Here is a 15,721-nt window from a genome sequence, read left to right on the forward strand (position 1 = left end):
CGGCACGCCCGTACGTTCCGAGATCAACGACGAAAATTAAATTAAACCTAACGCGCCTCCGTACCCCCTACGCGCGCATAAATAACGAAAGTGACACCGCCATCGCCCCCGGCACCTAACGAACATAATCCGATACTTGCGTTGTTTTAAGCGCCGTTCGGCCGCTGCCGGGCGATAGGCGAGCTGCGAGCTCGCCTACTAAATGAAGTGCAGATCAAACAAGAGCTGGTGCTAATTGACTTTAACCGAAACAGTGATCGGTTTAGCGCCGGTCATTTTTAACTCTCTATCGTTCAATGCAACTTTCGAGTTCGCATGTCCGTTCGTTTTGGTCACGTGTTCTTATTCGCGTTCGTCGTTAATGGAAATTGCAAGTTCTCTATGCTTTGTATCTCTGTCCAAATGTATGGATTTGTTATTTGTTTTATGTATATTGTTAAAAAATTTTTTTTTAACTTTGAAAGATTAGAATTATGCCTTTTTAATGAAAAATTAAAGTCGCCTAAATATTAACTGTAATTCTAATTTAAACTTTATTTAATTGTTTGGAAATGAGGACTGATTTACCTAGTGTACGCAAGATATCTTACGAAAGAATACCGGAAGCGCGTTAAAGCGTTTCATATATTCTCACATCCAACTGTCATCGTATCTAGGAAATGTCTGGGAATCTGAAAGACACGAAAATTGAATTCAACGGTGTTTGACTTTTGCAAATGTAAGTTCTCCCACGTTTAATCGCTCAAAAGGAATGCCCAAGGTGTGAGGTCGGCGACGTAAGGTGGGGCCAGTTTTGCGGCCGACATTTGCGGTTTGGTTAGTAACTCTCGAGTTTGAGCGGCTGACTTCAAAGGGACGCGAAAAAATTCGTGTGCGACCGACCCCGCGTAAGGGAATACCTTTGCGAAACGATCAACGCGATTCCCTTCCCGCGAATTATCTCCTTCCCTCTGTTTCTCGTCTTCCTCCTTCGCGTATCTTACTCGCGCAAGAGGTCGAACGTCGAGCGATACGCGCATTTGCATACGCATTTGCCGTCATCTCCTTTTCCGCTTCATTCACGTTTCTCGTCATTGCGACTTAACGCGTGTCGTCTCGCGCGTGCAGTCATTTCTCGCCGAGAGTTTATACCGGGTGTCTTATTCTACCGCATTAATGTTTAATAATATAAAGAACCCGGCATGCAGTTATATGAAAAATTGTCTCTCGGTGAATCTTGTTTATGTTTTATAATTAAGAACTATAATTTAGCCTGCAGAGAATATTAAAAGTTGAGAAGTTTCAGTATTATAATACACGGAGAGAATTTTCTCTTAAAAATTACCCTAAAAATTATGGTAATTGTGGGACAATGTAAACCTTGAAGAATTTTACTATACTTTTGACAAAATTTATTAAAATTTTAATAAAATTGGACAAAGTTTTAGTAAATTTTGTTACAAGTATAGTAAAATTTACAAAATTTTGCCCAATTTTATTAAAATTTTAGTAAATTTTGTATAGTAAAATTATAGTATAAAAAGTATAGTAAAATTCTTCAAGGTTTACGTTGTTCCACAATTACCACAATTTTCAGGGTAATTTTTAAGAGAAAATTTTTTCCGTGTAGAAAAATTATCATTTTTATAAGTTTCTGTGAATTTTAATAAGTAAGATGTTCTAGAACTTATTACATAAAGATGTTTGTGATTCGAATCCCACCCAATTACTTTCAAAAGTCAATTGTATCAGATCTAATAATTGCACATTTGTACATCGTGATTGCATCTTCAAATCTAACGATTTGGACATATAATCTCCTAATTAATAATGATCATGTTTTCATTACCTTTATCTTGCTTAAAAGATTTGATGGATATTTTCATATCTCGCATACTCCATTTTGGATGTACCTTAGCAGGTATATTAGAATATGTTTTAGGATACTATTTTAGCATGTTACATTTAAAATTCTATTTTAGAACTCTATATAAAACAGGAGCACAAACATTAAATATCTGTGTTCATGCTACTAATGTCTTATAATATTTATATAGAATAAGCGAGACGCGAAAATATATAATGTTAGTCTTTAATAAAGAGCTGGTAATAAAACTGTAATTGTTATTGATGTAATCCTCTAATTAGATTTGATGTAATTACAATGATTTGATTACTAAATTTGGTGCAATTGATGAGTAATTGGATTATAATTAAATCTAAAAGTTCTCATGTTTTAACGGTTTTTGCGGGTTAAATTATAGTTCTTAAAGAATTTTGCTTATTAATATTTTTTAAATCAGCGTTACGTAAACTACAAAGTTATAAAATAAAATCCATGGGGGGAGGGGGGACAATATTTTCTATATGAGGGACCTTTTCCGTACATTAGTTTAAAATTTAGAACGAGATGTTCTCTTTGCAGCGAGTTGATTTTATTACAATGCAAGTTACATTAATCAAATTTTAATTTTGTCTCAATTATTAAAATATGTTAAAGATTAAATATCGAGGAAAACAATAAAGTTTCTTAACATTTTTATTTTGGAGTAAAATTAATCGTATATATTTTTTAAAAAATTATGATCAAACGTTGAAAGCGTGGCGCGATCAATTATATATAAAATATAATTATATTAAATATTGTATATATAATGTATAGGTAGGTCAATTATTCATGAAAAGTACATTCGAAGAAATCAAGAAGAGGTACTGAAAAAAGCTTATAGATTTTCTACATACTTTTACATATATTCACATTGATATTATACTATATAAATATAAAATTTTATTCAAAGCATAAATAAATTTAAAAAAAAAAGATATATTTTTTAACAACTTGTAAGAATAAGTTATATAAATTCCATATTTATTTTACAACATAAGAAATAACTGATAATAATCAATACCAATAAAAAACTTGTGTATTACATCCCCAAATTATTTTACCGGGTCACTTAATTTCTGTAATTTATTTGTAATATCATTCTCTTCTCTTTCGCCGGTCTTAGCTATGAGCAACGGCGCATGTGGTCATGAGCAACCCTGTTGGTCTCTCGCGTGATACGTCCCTGCCACCGGCGAGTCGCACGATTGGCCATTCCGCGGGCGTGGGAGCTCCGCGGGGGTTCATGGCTTGTCGTACGGTTAGTACAACTGCGCTGGGGGTGAATCAAGGCGCGTGGGACGGCTAGTACTTGGGGACAGGGAGAGACGGGGGTAGGTCGGCAGAAGTGATAGCCGGTCGGCGCAAGTGCGACGGGGAAGCGGCGGGGGTGAGGGGCGTATCGTGGCCTGGCGAAGCCCAGTCGAGTCCCGTGAGTCCGGGCAAGCACTGCTATCGAGTAGGTGGCATCGTGGTGGTGGTGGTGGTGGTGGAGGTGGTGGTGTTAGGCGTCGTCCGGGACCGAGGAGAGAGAGAGAGAAAGAGAAAGAGCGAGAGAGAGGGAGATTCCTCCGAGAGAGAACCGCCATCGAGTACCGCTGCCGCCGCCGTCATCATCGTCATCGTAACCGTAGTAGTAGTAGTCATCGTCGTCGTTGTTGTTGCCGTTTTCGTCTTCGTGTTCGTCGTTACCGTCGTACCGTGGTGCGTCGCCGTTGCGCTCTCGGTAAAAGCCCAGCCCCGAAGAAAGGAGTAAACAGCCTCCCCCTCGTCTCTCTCGCGCCGCGTGTCGAGAGAGCGATACGGATGGAGAGCGAGAGAGTTAGAAAGAGAGAAAGTTAATGCGAACGAATGAGCGAGCAGAAGAAATGTAGAGAGAACGAAAGATAGAGAGAGAGAGAGAGAGAAAAAGAGAAAGAGAATATGCGTGAATGGGAGAAGGATAGAGGGAACGATAATGTGTGATTGCGAGAGAAAGGGAGAATGAAGCGTTCTCAGAAGCGGTAAAGAAGTAACCCGTCCCGGTTGTTATCGGAGGGAAAAGGGAGAGGACGCGCCTACCGGTCGTGTGGCGCGCGAAGTCTCGTCGAGCCGAGTCGAGCCTCGCCGGCGAAGCGGTAGAGAAGGAAGAGGAGGAGGAGGAGGAGGAGGAGAAGGAGGTGTAGGAGGAGAGGCGACGGCAGCGAGAGCTGTCACTTCGATCGCCATTTTAGCGCCGAGGAACGGCTGTGTAGGATACGCACATCGGGGCCGGTGCGTGCCGACGACGACGCGCGCCGCAATGGATGCGCCCCTCGCCTGCCCTCGCCTGGTCCGTGTCGCCCTCGCCGTAGTCGGAGCACTCGCGAGTGCCTCGCGACTATTCCCCCTCCTTTGCGCCCCCTCCCCTTCTTTCTAGGATAGAGAACGCGCGAATAATTACGCGCTTGTGCGTGGCGATTCTCCCCGGATGCTGTCGAACTTTTTTTCATTTCACGAGAAAAGATACGTGATTTCGTGCCCGTCCATTCGATACATTTCCTCCTCTCTTGATGTAGACGATGTTTTTAAACACGACCGAGAAGAGTTGCTTATTAATTGTTGATTTCATCGGGGTTTCGTTTTCGGTCTAGAGCCAGAGTGACGTTGCATGTTAGGAAATGTGAGCTTTCTAGGCTGTTGCGTGCTGCACGCGGCGATAGTAAATGTATCTCAAAATTTGTGCACTAGTAATTCGAGTAATCGCTGGTCATTAGCGATACGATTTCTAAAACCTCGCCGGCGCGCGGCGATTCGCGAGCCGTGAATCATTCGAACGATTCGCGCGCTTCTCGCGACGAGTGACGTATGAGCAATCGCGCGTTCGGTCAGTCGCTAACTTCATTCGGTTCGCGACTCGAGCGTTACGTTGCGCCGCGACTTTTCACGCGGTCGTGTTGAGCGTTGCTCGCGGCGATTACTGGGGCATTTCGTGTCGTTAATCGTGGGTTGGATTAGACTGAAACGGGTGTTCGATTTCCGAAGTCTCGTCAATCTTGTGAAAACACGCGACTTTCGGACGATTCGTCGTTGGCTCGCGGTGTGGAATTCGCATGAAGGAAGAGCAGAGCGAAAGAAGCGAGTGTGTGTGTGTGGGTGGAAGAACGATGTCCAGGCATGCACGGCGGATGCGTGAGCTCGGTGAGTGATGGAAAACATAGAAAGAGAGGAGGAGGAGAAAGTGAGCGAACAAGTGGCAGGACGGAGACAAACCGTGAATCGAGAAGGAGAGAGGTGAATGGGCGAATGCGATGAACGAATGAGCGAGTGAGCGAGCGAGTCGGTCGGTCGGCGAAAGAAAGAAGAGAAAGCCGGTGTTGGAGGGAGAGAGGGAGAGAGAGAGAGCGAGAGAGAGAGAGTGCGCGCGCGGCGAGAGAGAAAGAGGGAGAGAGAGAGAGTGAGAGAGAGTGCGAAAGAAGCCCGGCGCCATACTGGCTCCCCGCGGCGCGGTGTCGCGACACGCACGTACGCACGCACGCACGCACGCACGCACGCCGGCCAGCCGGCCGGCCGGTCAGCCAGCGAGCGAGAGCGAGCGATGCCGTTTCGCGATTCGCGCGATTTGTCCCAAAAAAGACGACCGCGCTCTGATCGATCGTGGTCTCGTGATGCTTTTCTAGATGCCAAAGCGGCGACATCTGTTCCCGCGACGGAACGTCGTTTCGCGCGTCGCCTCCGCCACGCACCTGGCCGCGGATTACCCGGAAATCAGCGATCGCCCGTCCGCCGAGGAAACCAGCAGCCCCCCGCGGCGTACGTGAGGGGACGAGCGGAATCGAAGGGGCGCGCGCGATGATTCTGCGCGGCTTAGACACCGTTCCGTGAGTGCGAGTGAGACGGGCGAAGACAGGTTAGAGTGAAACGGACCGAGGTGCACGCATACACGCACGTAGACGCGCGTGCGTGTCACCGGTGAGAACGACGAGCGACAGGGATTGTTTGGAGAAAAAGAGCAGCGAGGATCTCTGCTCCGAGTTGTCATGTTGGACCCTGCGGCATCGCCGGGTTCCTCGTGGTGATCAAGTGCTTCGCTACGTATACAGTGCGTTTGTACGAAAGGAAGAGACAGAGGGAGAGAGAGAGAGAGAGAGACAGAGAGAGAGATAAAAAGAGAGCCTGAGCACGCCGGAACCGACGCGTCGGTCGCGAGTGTGCGGCGCGATCGGACTCACGAGGCGACCCGGAATAACGATATAATAGCAAGCCCGGCGGCCCTATGTGAGTGTGTATTCGCCGCTTGGAACACGAGGAACGTGTTGAGAACGGGGGGTCCCGAGTGACGTCGGGGGGGCGCGTGTAGAGCTGACTTTGCCCCCCCACCCCATCCCTGCGCCTATAATCGGCACCCTTGGAGGCCCGTCGCGGTGCCGAGGAGAGGATCGCTCGTCGATTTTGCAGCGGTGCGATTTTGGTGAGTCGTAAAGATATTTATTTTTCTTACCCCTTTCTCTTTCACTTATCTACTCCGATTTAAGGAAACATCAATTTCACATGCTCTCCGAGTTTACGACCGGTATAGTCAGTCAGCTGACGGTCGGAGCTCACAGTTACGAATTACTATTTCTCGTTGTATATTTTGGTATGCTCCATCGGTAATTACGTTAATTAAAACATAATTAAGTTGAAACGATGCTACTTTTAATGAGAAAATCAAACAATTACTAGATTCTATAATGATCGTAAAAGTACACAATTGTTTATTACTAACAAATAATTGCTCGTTACAAGTAATACAAGTCAAAATTTAAACTGATACTTCTGAGTCTTTAATTATCTATATATTTGATTTTCTACAGCGTTCAAATATGAAGATCTTAAACTTGAACAGTAATAATAAATTTAATCTGAACAATTAAATGAATTTAATAAGTAAAATGCTGTTATTCTTTGAAAAATTAAATCTACTTTCTCAAATTTATTTAGTGTCAAATTTCGCAATAAATATACAAAGATAAAAACAGAATATTTTTACATCTAGAATTTCTGTAAAATTATCTATTCAATAACATAAATCGTCTTTTTCTGAATTTTTTAATCTTCATGTTCTTTGATCGTTTCGCTGGCATGATAAATACAAATTTATCATTGTAATATATGTAAACTGTGTCAGACTCCTTTTCCTGTCTTCACGCAAATAAAGTGTTTTATAATCTTCAGAGTTAACCCTTTCGTGCTCATAGAGTGAGATATATTCTTCTACTTATCTCTTGTCGAGCTATGTTTAAGAAATGATACTTCTCGTAGTGCGTGTCTTGAAATGCGCATAATTTTCACAAATTTGTCAAATTTTCATTTTAGCTTTTAAAAATACAATAGTAATTACAAACATGATACAATTAATCTGACAGAAAAGCTATTAACCATTTTACCTACATTTCCGTAAGTAATATCTGTCTATCCTTCTACTACGCTATGATATTCTATTAATTTTGAAATGCTACTGTGAAATTTTTATTCAAGTGCTAATTTAGAATTTAGTATAGTTTATGTTATTAAAATTTTGTAAATTAATCTAAAAGTTTTTTTCTTAAAATGATGTTTAAAAAATACTATTAATTTAATTTTTTTAATTTCTTGAAAATATATAAAGTGAGGAAAAGTAAAAAAGTTCTTAATTATGTGGACAAATTTTCACCCAAAGTAATATTAATTAGAAAGTGGTATTTATATTTTTCTCTCGTTAATGCTACTCTTTAAAAGTAAAACACTTTTAATCACATAATTAAGAAGGATTTCTTTGTACTTTTAAGAATTTGTACAATTTGTTTTTTACTTTATAAATTGCAAGATGTTAGAATAATTGAACTAATATTATTTTTATGCAAGAAAAACTTTATTGAACATTATTTTAACTACCTAAAGTTTAATTTCAAAAACTGTATTAAATTTGAATTAGCGCCCAAGTGAATTTTTATCTAAAGTAGCACTATAAGGCTAATGTAAGAAAAATATGAATACCATTCCTCACAAGGAGATTAAGGTATTATATTTTATAATATCCAGTAATAATTTTTACGTTTATTTTTGTGACGTATTCAAATAAAAGTTTTTCTACAATCTATGTAACGAAATATTCGCAGATAATCTAACTAAAAGAGATTAAAATACTGGAAATGTGAAAATTCTTAATATCATTTAGGGCCGATTGTTCCAAATTCTTGGTAAACTTTTATCTATCAGGTAACCATATGTCTATTTTTATTTTAAAAAATAAAGACATATTTATCTGATAGGTAAGTTTAAAAGTTGGAATAATCAGTCCTTAAATTGCTAACATCAATATTATTTAATTCCCACAAGACTATCTCTCGAGTTAATCATAATATTATTTACTCTGATTATTTTTGAATTATAAAACAATGAATGTTGAAGAGGAAAAAGTATTCGTGAGAGTTGATACACATTTTTCCTTATTTCTTGTATCGATAATGATTTATATGATAATGAAATGGGTCTGCTTGCTGAGCAACAGAATATTTTGACATACATGTTTTTTTGCCGATTTTATTAAAACTTAGATATACTTTGCGTACCACCTCGATCACACTTAATTCGCTATTATGATTTAACATTATATTACATGTTTGTACCGTAAGCGTCGGTACTGCCCGCGAGGCAGATCGCGTAAATATATGATTTACGAAAAGTATAACGTTATCCGATGCACGACATCTTTTACGTGCTGTTTTCCCACGTAATTCAGCGCCTCGATAATGATATTATGCTTAATGAGACGACCTGGTGAGTGATTTACTGTAATTCACTCGTATCCAGTTCGTTACATATCGTATATCACGCGTATTCACGAATTTATATTACGTAATAGTAGTGTAAACGTAATCTCATTTGCATTCTAAAGTGCGACGCGCGTTTTACTCATTTTCGCCATTGAAACGTCAAAGATTGACAATTTTATATTGTTAGTAACATATATTTTACACACACACACACACACACACACACAGGGTGTCCCAAAACATGTGGGTCAACGCTCGTAAAAAGGTAGAAGTGAACATAAAAGTCCAGTATTGTCTTGGGTTAGGTCCACCAATAATCGAGATATTAACATATGGAATTTGCAAATCATTAAATTAATTTCTATCGTATTAATTGTGAACAGTAAATTAATGAAAGCTTATCATACATTTACGATAGATTTTTTTCTTCCGTGTTATAGCTCGAGCGGATCGAGCTCTTCCCTCGGCGTGCTTTCATTAGCATAATTTGAAAAATTAATACCTCGATTATTGGTGGACCTAACCCAAGACCTAACCCAAGACAATATTGGACTTTTATGTTCATCTCGATCCCTTCTACCTTTTTACAAGCGTTGATGTTTTTAATAAAAATATGTGATGTTAAATTAATAGTAACAATGACAACGGAATATTAATTAAGAATAACGTGATGTTGAATATAAATGGTGAAACTAAGCATATACACGAGGATTGCAAATAATATCACAAAAATTTTATAAATAAGAATTTTCTTTAATTTTTTATCAAATTTCTTTTATTTTCTTTATTTTGATCATCAAGAACTTGGAAATGTGCAGTGAATGTACGTGTAATGATGTTTACTTGGTACTTGTTTGGGGTAATAATTTCTCTTAAGTATTTTTAAAAAAGATGAATGTTATTTTTCAGTAAAATATATAAATGTACAAAATTGTTAGTGAAAAACAAAAACTTTTGATCGCCACTTTGTTTAAACTGATAACGATTGATACTAAACGGTATTTGATGCCGACGATAATTAATCTATTTTTTTCCAAATTGGAGCAAGCCTTTCTGCAGGCTTCGTTAAGACTCACTCTTGATGGAGGGACTAGAATGTCGGTAACGCAAACGACTTTAACGTGTTCGACTCCGGAGCGCGCGTTTTAATGAACTTCATCTAGATAGCGCGCGTTCGATTCTTTTCGCCTCGTCACGCGATCGATCGTTCGCTCTTTCGCGTTCGACAGTCAATAACCGGGAGCCGCTCTCACGAGATCATTCGGCGCTTTCAACGCGGGAGGTCCACGACTTCGTTCGGCTCGTCCAGGTCCGCGATGATGAAATATCGCATTATCGGCGTGTTTTCATCGTCGTGCTCTTCAATACCTTCTTCTTACGCGCCACAGGATTCCGTGGGATGAGGGCGAATAGACGAGGAATCAATATTCGTGAAAAATCAATTGTTTTCTAACATATTTAGACAATATTATGCAGGGTATATGGTAAAATATCGATTAACTCTAGATGGAGTGACGAGCAGATTTTAGTACTTTTTATTGAATTTTAAGATTTGTAATTCCTAGACGTGGTTTTCGTGAATTAATTTTAAAAGAAAAAGAAAAAGAAAAATCAATTTTTAAGTATTCGAAGCATGGTGAGTGAAATAAAATAAAATAAATAGATCAGTGGCGCATACACACACATGCAGCTTTTATGTAAGACTACACAGAGAGAGAGGGAGAAAGAGAGAGAGAGATAACCATGTCGTTTTTATAAGACTGTGTATTCACATATTTACAAATTTCTGTACTCCTGTTACAAGCTACTTCATAGCAGCACGATAAATTCGTGTGAATGTAGAGAGATCCCTCAATTATCCAGCCTTCTGGTTCTCTTGAGAAACGTGTAAAAACGGAGCTGCCTCCTTTTTTTTTCTTGTTCCCGTGTCTTCGTTTCGGCGCTTTGCCTGGAGTTAATCGACGCCGCAAAAGAGTTCGCTGCTGACTACTGGCGACTTTAAAATACGACCAGCTTTCGTGGCTCTGACCATTAACAGGCGGCACGGTTAACCTCAGAAAGTCTATGGCTCGGCCTTCCGCCGGCCTTCCGCGGGCAATTTCATTCCGGTATATGATGAGGAAGGATGGCAACGAAGAACGAGGTCGACCGTTCGTTCTTTTTCTCCGGGACCTTTTCCGGTCCCTGAGAAGAAGCGATATTGCAGCGTCGTTATCAGAGACGCGGATAACGATTCTCCGATCGTATTCCCTGCCCTAATATGATGACTCTAGAATATAAAGCAATTTTTAATTAACATTTCTTTTCGGTCATATAATAATGATGTTAATTTTACTTTAATTCACTTTATATAATTTGTTTTTATTATGTAAGTGTAACATGTATCTAGGAAAAAGGCATTGTTATATGTATATACGTATGTGTATATAGGAAAACATTTTTTAATTTAAATTATGAATAATTATAAATTACAACATTTTTCTCTATGTGTTACTTACATAACAGAAAAAAATATTATATAAAGTGTAAAATGTAAAATATATATAGGAGAAGGTGGTATTATGGCCAATTGTTTATATTTTATGTAATAACTTTGTTAATAATTAATATTGTAAATAAAATCTTAATGATTATATTAATTAAAATATTCTTTAATAGATTTTAAATTCAAATTTATTTCATTAAATATTTATAAAAATATAGCGATACCGTATAATGGGTCAAAAAAGAACAATGGTTATTTATATAATCCATTATAAAAATTAATTGATTTAAAAGAATATTGTGCATTATTATAAAAATATTTGTTTAGTTAAAATAAAGAGAAAATCTTGTAGAATGTGTGCAAATATATGTATGTACATATAAGCTTTTCGTATGTTGACTAAAGTACTGAAAATGTATAATACATTTAATGTAAATTATAGATTAGTAGACTATAAATTAATTTAATTATCGAATAATTACTTTGATATAAAAACTTTGAAAAAGAGGTTGTATTAAACTTGAGTTGAGATACAAGCATGCTTAAAAAGCTTACGTTAGTAAAATTCCATATTACTGTTAAATAACAAAAAACACTTAAGTGTACATACATATTATGTGATAATATGATCAAATTAATTTAAAAAGAATGAAGAAATATGTTCAATGAAATGTTAAACTATACCTTTAAAAGAAAGAGTTTTGAAATCCTCGAAAATGTCTTAAAATAAATGTCGACTGTTATGTATTGGCATATTTGCGCGATTACATAACGTCAAGCTACTAAACAAATAATTCCATGTGTAATTATTAGAATTTGTCACCTAATAACGAATGGCCTTAATACACCTGTAATATCTTTTTTCCTCCGTTCCTCCCTTCTCTCCCTGTGTGTGTGTGTGTGTGTGTGTGTGTGTGTGTGTGTGTGTAAAAAAAATACAGTTCAAAACCAAATGATCATTCACCATTTTTTGCTTAAAAATATACTATTCCGTAGAGATATCTGTACAGGTATTTGGCTTTAGCAAATAGACTCAAGCTTGTCTTACTACGGACACTCACCGACATCTACACAGCCACTTCCTTTGTAAATATAGTGCAGTGAATAATTGAAGAAAAACGCAAGAATTTTGATTTAATAAGAATAATAAATATAAATTAAAATATCTAGATGTGCGCGTGTAAACTTTATTAAATTGCAAAAATTTAAATGAAAGGAGGTATTGTTACATGTTCTTCGTAACATTGAATCTGGCAAATCTCCCTGTTTCGGCCACACGTCTAAGCGGACCCCTCTTTGAAATACGATCTACTATAATCCGATCGCGCAAAGAAAAAACGCAAGATCATTCAGAGTTGGGAATAGGGGTACCTGAAATAACAAGCGCAAAAAGGTCGCCGGATTACATTGTGTATTTGTTCAGAGGGGTCGATACGCGAATTGTTTTTAGAACGCATTGGCACCCGAGTTTGTTTGTCTCCACAGGTAAAGGTGTACGTTTAAAGATCAAGAACTAAAAAAGGGAAAAGGACAAAGCTAATACACTTTAGCATAAGAAATAGAAATTTGCATTATTTGTATCAACAACTTAAATATTTAATTAAATTTAATAAACATTTTATATTGTGGATTAAGAATTATATATATCACTCATCATTTCTTTTAAAATAAATGTCTGCTTTATTCTTTTATTATTCTTATGGATAGATGTTTTTATAGAGATTGCATTTTTATATCCATCATTTGTTTAGCACAATCTTGATTTATAATAATATAAGAATTTATCTATTTTCAAAATTTAAAAAACAGATGTAGAAAATAATATTAAGTAGCAGCACAGCGATATCTATCTCCGTAAATTACATTTGAAACGTTTAGATAAATTGCGCTGAAAGTTGCGTAAAAGTTTTTTTTATGTCAGGAAGAGGCTCGTGTATCAAATCTGAGCGACGGCGGAGAATAATCGTTCCTTGAAATTCCTGCGCACTACGATACTCCTACGCTACTACGGCGTTTGCTAATGTTTGCCACTGCTTGGCTTCAAACGTTACCTCGTGCACGCTACGCTTATTAATCGATACGGCGCCGGCATAAATCATTGGCAAACGTAAATCAAGGGGGGCAACGAGGAAATCACTCCGCTCTGCGAAGAAGTCGCGAGATCGGTGCTCAGCCTCCTCGCTCGCGAGTTCTCCTCTCATTATCAGCGAGACGCGGATACATATTTTACGAAAGTCCAGAGGTGAGTTCTCGCAGTCGTGACGAAGAAGTAGAGATCACTACCAGACAAGGCGGAATTAAATGTAAGAAATAGCAATAGGGGGAGGAAAGAGATAGAGAGAAAGAGAGAAAGAAAACGATCTCGGACGGCATTGGCGTCCCGTGGAAAAAGACGGAGATGAGGCGAACAGGCAGGCGGATGGATTCGAAAGGACTGGCCACGAGAGAGAAAGGGGACCGAGAAGAGGATCGCGGAGGTAAGGCCCCGCGTCTTTGCCTCCCTCCTCCCATCACGCCGCCCGGCCGAGATAACTGAGGACACCGAGGCCCCGTGGGACTGGCGAGCCACGGGTTTGTTCCTTCTCTCCTCTCTCACGGATACGAAAGCAAGAATCTAGGACTCGACGTGTATATACGTCTACATGTGTATACAGGGTGTCTCGACTCGTTCGCCCTCTTAAGAGTGCTGTGAGCAAGGTTTCTTGAATTTATTGAATAGACAATGACCGGTTTTTTTTCCAATGCTCCTTTTATGAAATGTAATTATCTACGTGCCACTCTTATTACTGAAATAATTTTTAAATTGCGAAAATATGAAATAAATTGTTAATTAAATAATACATGCATATGTTAATTCTGTAATTTGATATTAATTGAATATTAGATAATAATTTTTAATAGACTGTACAATAATATATTTAAAATAGTACTAGTTATTTCGCCAACGTTGCTATCCTATGATCTTTAAATGATTTTTATAGCAGATGTTTTCAAGAAATTTTTTTCCAGAAAATGGGTACACTATTGATAGCAAAAAGTAGCTTTGGTTACTTGTGATAAACTAATCAGTACGAACAACTAAGAAATTTTTAATTACTTTAACAGAAATTTTTATTACTGGCTCGGATGACTCAAAATCAAGAATATAATATATATATGTATATATATTTAATGTCGCTGCTACGAGCCAACACTAGATGTTCGTGTATATGATTAATTGTTTAAATTTACAATCATCAGCATAACAGAGGTATTATTTTTCGCTGTGTTGGCTCGTAGCGGCGATATTAAATATATTTCTAAACAATTTTAGTCTCAGTTAATGTGAAATATTTCAACAAGAACAATCGACATTTTGTAGTATTATTCGGCTACAATTGTGTTTCTTTCGTTGTTTAAAAGTAGGATAACGTTGATTGTTTTAGCTTTGAAAGGTTCAATAATTGTACGTAAAAGTCGTGAGGAACGAGAAATAAATGCACAGAGAGATAGAAAGAAAGAGAAGGGAGGGGGAAGAAAGAGAGAGAGAGTGAGAGAGAGAGAGAGAGAGAGAGAGAGAGAGAGAGAGAGAGAGAGAGAGAGAGAGAGAGAGAGAGAGAAAGGATCAAGAGGAAGAATGTTAAATACTCGGGTCACCCTGTATATACTTAGACCGTACTTGCGAGGAGGCGCGTCGCGCACGAAGCATGCCTCGCTCGTTCCTCCTCGTGCGCTACGTTTGCCATAAGGGCGCCGTGCCTGGTTGCATCATTACAGCGTATGCTCGTCATACAGTTCGTTCATCTACGAACAACGGAAAGATGTATGTGGATTACGCGTACGAGGGAAGTCTACGTGTATTTTTTCTTAATTCGATTGGATCGACCATTTTAGGAAAGGCTATTCCAGTGCCGATAACGCTTTTTCATCGTACGTATCTTTCTACGTAACTGGCACGTGTATGTATGAGAGAAAGATCTCTTATTTTATATCATTAGAATATTCCATTACTTGAAATAGTAACGAAATGACTTTATTAATATGCCACAGTATTCACGTCATCTGGAAAAATAAATCTGAATTTCTAAAATTATCTGCAATTTACAATGATTGTATTAAAAGTAATTGTTATTTTTACATTATGTGCATGTTTCTACATCTATATTCTTATAGATAGGAACACATATTTAAATTTATACTATTTTTTACAATCTCATGAAATGTGTACTATTTTTGCATATAATAATATCTAAAAGGGGATTTTAATAAATCAAAAACAAGTCGAAAGATTATCAGGTTGCACATTGGATTATTGATTATTGCGCAATATAAATAAATATGTATATCTAAAAGTTACAACATTTTAATATTGACGTTAATAAATATTAATATGTTGAAAAGTTTTAGTATAATGGTCATTGTCAAATTTTAGCGAGATTTATCATATATAAATGTGCTTTATAACTGCCGGATTCCAGTAAAAATTACTTGAATATTATGCGGTCTTATTCTGTTTCCACTCATCTTTTTCTCATCCGCACATCTTTTCTCTTTCTTTCTTAATGTTCAGTCGAACGTTCATATCATTCTTATTCAATCTTTCATTGTTTTTCTTTTCCATGCGCCAGTCATCCTTTT

General features: G+C 37.9%; 1 protein-coding gene across 2 annotated transcripts in view; it reads left to right on the forward strand.

The window, feature by feature from the left end:
- The first annotated feature begins 3,215 nt into the window (after positions 1–3,215).
- The window catches only part of LOC105836679 (plexin-A4), a 271,831-nt gene continuing 259,325 nt past the window's right edge, over positions 3,216–15,721 (forward strand). Inside the window, exons 1-2 of one of the 2 annotated variants that reach the window (XM_036282806.1) lie at positions 3,216–3,323; positions 5,503–6,293. The gene's annotated coding sequence lies outside the window, so the exon portion shown is untranslated. Of the gene's footprint in view, positions 3,591–5,502; positions 6,294–15,721 lie in introns of both variants that reach the window. The other variant, XM_036282805.1, reaches the window with a different exon arrangement.

The sequence above is a fragment of the Monomorium pharaonis genome, chromosome 2 (genome assembly GCF_013373865.1).
Source record: "Monomorium pharaonis isolate MP-MQ-018 chromosome 2, ASM1337386v2, whole genome shotgun sequence".
Classification (NCBI taxonomy): Eukaryota; Metazoa; Arthropoda; class Insecta; order Hymenoptera; family Formicidae; genus Monomorium; species Monomorium pharaonis.